The sequence below is a fragment of the Felis catus genome (genome assembly GCF_018350175.1).
Source record: "Felis catus isolate Fca126 chromosome D3 unlocalized genomic scaffold, F.catus_Fca126_mat1.0 chrD3_random_Un_scaffold_82, whole genome shotgun sequence".
Classification (NCBI taxonomy): Eukaryota; Metazoa; Chordata; class Mammalia; order Carnivora; family Felidae; genus Felis; species Felis catus.
In genome coordinates this window covers 27971-33322 of record NW_025408513.1, presented here as the reverse complement: position 1 = coordinate 33322, position 5352 = coordinate 27971, and positions in this window count along the sequence as shown.

The window sequence follows — 5352 nt, the reverse complement described above, 5'->3', positions numbered from 1 at the left end:
GGGAGAAGGGTTTTGCATCTCTAGTCTCCTAGGTTTGCGGCTTAGTTTTCTCTTCCCTTGTGCACTTGAAAGAGTCCTGACAGGTCCTGTTGGTACACAGTAAGTGCAGGTCACCAGAGTCCAGAGTCCCTTGGTGGGGCTTGTGGGATGGTGTCCTTCCCATGACCATGAAGTCCACAGACCAGTGTTGTGCTTTGGCTGTAAGTCCTGTTTCTACCAGGTCCAGTCTGGGGGTGCCTCTTTGCAAGTCCTCAGGTGAGGACACGTGATGAAGGCTGCCCATTGGGACTGGCCTTTCGATGATCCATATGTCCGTGACTCCCTGCTCTCCTTCCAGGGCTGCGTAGGTTCGTGCCCTTGATGCTCCTTTCGTAGAAAGCCTCGACTGCTTGGTCTCTCTACTCCTCCTCACCCTGGACGGTAGTCCAGTGGCTCCCCTTGAATCCTCAGGCATACGTTTCCTTGCCCACCTCTGCACACTGGCCCTCCAGAGCAGGGTCGGGTACGCCTTGCGCGTTCAGTCGATGCTTGCTGCACAATCGCATGGGTGATGGCCTCTCTCTCTCTCTCTCTCTCTCTCTCTCTCAAAAGAAAGAAAGAAACGTTGAGAAGCAATTGAAACCCAAGGAAAGAAAAATGGCACAGAGGATTTGGGATCTGTGGCACACGTGTGAAGAAAACATGGGGGTTGGGAGGTAGTGGAGGTGGACAGGCGGTTCCACAGAGTTGAAGGACGTGCCACAGTCAGCGGTGGCAGGGTGGACTTGAGGGTGGGACCGCTGGTGGTGCAGTCCAGGTAGGGCCATGGGAAGGGCATGCAGAGCTGAAAAGCACCGGCCTTTCCAGGAGAAGGGAGGTGGAAGGAGTCTCGTGTGCCCAGTGTGTCTCCCTGTCCCTTAGGGCTGCCCTTGCGGTCACGGGTCACGAGCGAGGAGGGTGCACGGCTGTAGATGTCCCCGGTTGGCGGGAATGTGAGGCAGAGGGAAGAAGAAACACAGAGGCCTAGGATGCAAGAGGGATCACTGGGTTCACGTCCAGCCACCTCCCTGGGAAACCAGCTATGCAAAAGGTTCCTGGGTCTCTTGAGGGGTGACAGGGAGGTGTCCACCTTGGGAGGAGACACCTGCCAGTCCCTGTCCCACTGGCCTGGTCTCTGGAGCCCTCTGCCTGGCTCCCGGCTGTCAGGCTGGCGGGCAGTGGGTCAGAGCATCTGGTGGGCACAGGGAGGTGCGGTGGTGCAGACCGTGGCGCCCAGGAGCTGTGCCCCCTGCGGGGGGGTGGGGGTGGGGGTGGGGGTGGGGGTGGGGGTGGGGGTGGGGGGATGGGCGGCTTGGATCCTGGGCCCAAGCAGGTGTGCGGGAGCGCGCGCGCACGAGTGCGCGCATGCGCGTGGGCCAGGGCCGGAGCCCGGTGAGGGACACAGCTGAGGCTGCAGCGGCGCTGTGAGTCCTGGCTCCCAGCCCGCCTGCCGCCCCAAGCCCCCAAGTGTCTGGGCCAGCCAGGGACTGACGCCCACCTCAGCCCCCGACCGGGGACATGCTGCTGCCTGGCTCCTGCGACCCGGTAGCCATGGCATTGGCGGTAGGGGTAGCGGTAGTGCTCGCGGGAGCGCTGGCGGGAGCGCAGGCGGGGCCCCGCGTGGAGAAGACTGGGAGCCACGAGCCTCCAGCCTCGGAGGGTGGCGGCCCTGCTGCTCCTGCTGCTTTTGGAGCCAGAGGCCTGGGAGCGGGACGCGCTTCCCGGGCGCCTCGGGGTTTGGCCGCGCTGGTGGAGTGCCAGCACTGGCTGGGGCAGAGCGCGATGCGATGCCCCCCCGGCGCCCCCCAAAGACCATCTGGGAGAAGCCTAAAGGTGGAGCCGCTGAGACCCACAGCCTCCCTCCAGGACCTGCCTCGGTCGCGGTGCTGCCAAGGTAGGGACCCTAGCGACAAGGTCGCCCGTGGCCTTCCCCCCTGTCCCTCTCTGTCTTCCCCTTCCATGAGCACCTCCCCCCCTCCCTGGTGCTCCGGGCTTCTTCTTGGGCTCCCTTGCGGCTGCGGTCTGGAGGCCTGAGGAGTGGGCTTTCTGGGTTGGACCCCGGTTCCCTGGAGGAGGAGGGCCCCAGATCGAGTAGGGGATTAGGCCCAGGCGGTGGGGAGTGTCTCAGGTCGAGAGGGTGGGGCACCCTGAGTGCCCATGGAGGTCTGACTGGGTTGGTGGTTGGCGGGTGGAGGTGGGATCCTACGAAGGAAGGAACGAACTAACGAAGGAAGGCAGGAAAGCGTGGACCTGCGGTTGTGGGAAAGTGTCAAGGCAGGGTCAGGGAAGTGGCAGCAGTGAGCAGGAGGAATCATTCCTGCCTGTGAAAATGAAGTACAAGGGAGCTGAGAGTCCAGAGAAACATTCCAGGGAGAGTCGGGGTGGTGGGCCTGAGTTGCTGGAGGCCAGCAGGGGACGGTGTTGAAGGGATTGAGAGTGGAAGCAGCAGGTGAACACAGGCCTCCTGCCTCCCCCCCTCCACACCTGCTCTCCTGCCCTGCCCAGCCCCGCCGCGCCCCGCCGCGCCCCGCCCCGCCCCTGGTGGCAGAGTTGCACCCTCTGATGGGGAGGGGGAGATCTCACCCCGCTTGTGGCGAAAGGGGGTCCTCTATCATCGTGGGAGTCAATGGGACTAGGGGGTAGGAGTCTGGATTAGGGCAAGTGCAACTCCCTGTTGAGCTCTTCCTTTCTGAAGGCCATGTGCATTCCATCAGTGAACTGGGAGCCAGGGAGGCAGGAATAAGTGGCGCTTCTGTGTTTTAGAGGGTGGTGCAGACTCTTTCCTCCTTGGAGATGTGTGCTGAAGAGAACTGGGTGTTGTGGATGGCGTCCACAGTCATCTCTTTGGGACATGTTGGGTGGGAACGTCTTCTTCGCACTCTGGCGAGGAAGGTGGATGGAAAAGCTCCTTGTCCAAGGCAGACTTGTGGGTTTTGTTGTTCCTATCGGTGGGGCGTGGTGCTTCCCGTTTGCGTGGAGCGCCTCCTGTCTTGCATTCCTTCCGTGTTTCAAGAGTTTCAGTCCTTGGCAATCACATCTCCTCCGGGACTCCCCAGGCAGCACGAGGGAGCAGTGACTCGGAGCCCACCGGGTCCCTAGAAACCAGTGCGTGTGTACTGGAGCAGGCAGTGCTCCTCTCTCAGCCTCCTTTGGAAATGAGGTCTTGAGCAAACGGTCTTTCATTGCATGGGTTGTACCTCTCCCCGGTTGTTGGGGGGGGGGGGAGTGTGTGTGCGTGAGTGTGGTGCTGTGGCCCGTGTGGAGTCCGGACCGCGTCAGGGACCCAGTTCTTTGCAAGGAATGCGTTTTGTTGCATGGGAATATCTCTGTTCACTAGAGAGTTCCAATGCTGTCTCAAAGGCTGAAACCATCCTGAAGGCAGCACCTTGACCTCACTGAAAGCAAAGGCCTAAGAGCAGAGGCTTTCCCACACTTCCATGTCGAGCTGACTGGTGCTTTATGTTTTCAGGAAGATGGTGTGGTGTAGGCCACTTGGAGCAGCTCAGGCTCCTAAGCGTCTGTTGGGTCCCCGAGGGGTGAGTTGTGTCTCTCCGGAATGAAGGAGATTATGGTGACCTTGAGTATCATTACCTTCACGATTACCGTGATTATTCTGCCTGAGTCATCGCATGGATATTGATCCATGAGCTCGCCACGTGAGAGGTTTCCTTGGTAAAGTAGTCGCCGTGCGTGTCGTCGAAAGTTGGTTGTGGTCCGAACACCTTTGATGCTTTGCAAGTCCTGAAGCGGCTCCACGGGTGTGCAGTCCCTGTTGCCATATAGGTGAGGAGGCAGAGTCTGTTGACCTGAAGCCCGTCCAAGTATCCGGGGAGATGTGCGAGGGCCTCTCCCTGAGGCACTGGGTTCCTAGCCGGCACCACCCAGCATCAGGCAGGGAGGTTTTCTTGCTGCCAGCGGGAAGTCCTGAGGAGGGAGGGGGAGCCGGACGCCGTCCGGGGAAGGAAGGGATCCCTCCCCTGCCTCACCAGCCCCAGCAGTTGCCTAGGTGCTGGCCACGAGGGAGGGGACTGCCTATGCGTGTTTGTTTTCTCCTTGGTCTTATCCCACCTTGGTAGAGCGCTTAGCCTGTTCCAGGCACTGTTCTGAGCACTTGAGAGATCTATGCCGACGACACAGAGTACCTCGGCAAGGACTCTGGTCCCCGTTCGTATTTCCAAGGGAAGATGTGAAAGAATGTGTGCCGGGGGTCACTGCTGTGAAGGGGGAGGACTCGAGCCATGAAGCCAGGCAGTGGGGCTCCACATGAGCGTGCTGCACCGCTGGCTTTCCCACTGCTGCCTGTGGAGAGGCAGGGAAAGCATTTGCACCTAGCGTGCGTGTCCTGCGAGCACAGGTGGGCTTGGAGACGTGCGTGTGCCCTCAAACGGGGAATCCAGCCAAATAGGCTCTGGGGCCTGAGTCACGCCCTCTGCGGGGAACCCTATCATTTCACATCCAGCGTGAGACACTTTGGAGAGTGACACGCGGGGCTCTTAGTGAGGGTGGCGGCACAGCGGGGGGCATGGGTCAGCGGGACCTTCCTAGGACCCCCGCCCCCCCCCCCCCCGGTGCTGTGCTCCCCCTGAAACCCAGGCAGGGCTGGAAGGAGGAACAGGCTGTGGATGGCACCATCCCTTCCGCAGGGAGGCTTCTTGGGAGCTGGTGACTGAGGTGACCTTTGCGAGTTCCCCCTCTGAATTGCAGGAGAAGCGGCCGAGGGCCCTCATTTCATGCGGTCCACACTCCCCGTCGCCCTGTGTGCCAGTTGCCAACGTCGCAGGCGTCCAGGTGGTGAACGTGGTCCCCGAGGAGGGGAACCCCAAGGCCGTGTCTGCGTCCTCAAATGCTGACGTTCTCTGCTTGTGTCCTGCGCCCCGGCTGGTCCGAGACCCTGAGCACAGGGCCTGCAGGAAGGGTGAAGGGTGCGAAGCTGTCTCCTGGTAGGCAGCTGCGGTGAGGTCGTGCCCGGTGGCCTGCGCTCAGCTGCAGGGCACCTTGGAACCCAAAGCCACGACGTTTCCCATGGGACAGAGTGCGCTGCAAGGGGAACCTGGGGAGTCATCAGGCCCTAAGGGTAGGCAGGCATGACCTTTATCCGTGGGCCTTTGGATCAGAGCGCCCGCTTTGCTACATATCGTCAGGGCAGCCTCTTTGGAAGACAGAGGGCAGGTTGTGGACAGTTGTAGAGCATCCTTCCTGGTGGTGTGTGTCGTAAGGGCTCTGACCTTGCGGAAATGGGCGGGGATGGATGGAGTGGCCTCCTGAATGGAACCTTCCCCGGGCGCCTGGGTGGTTCAGTGGGTTGAGCTTCCGACTTGGGCTCAGGTCCCGCCC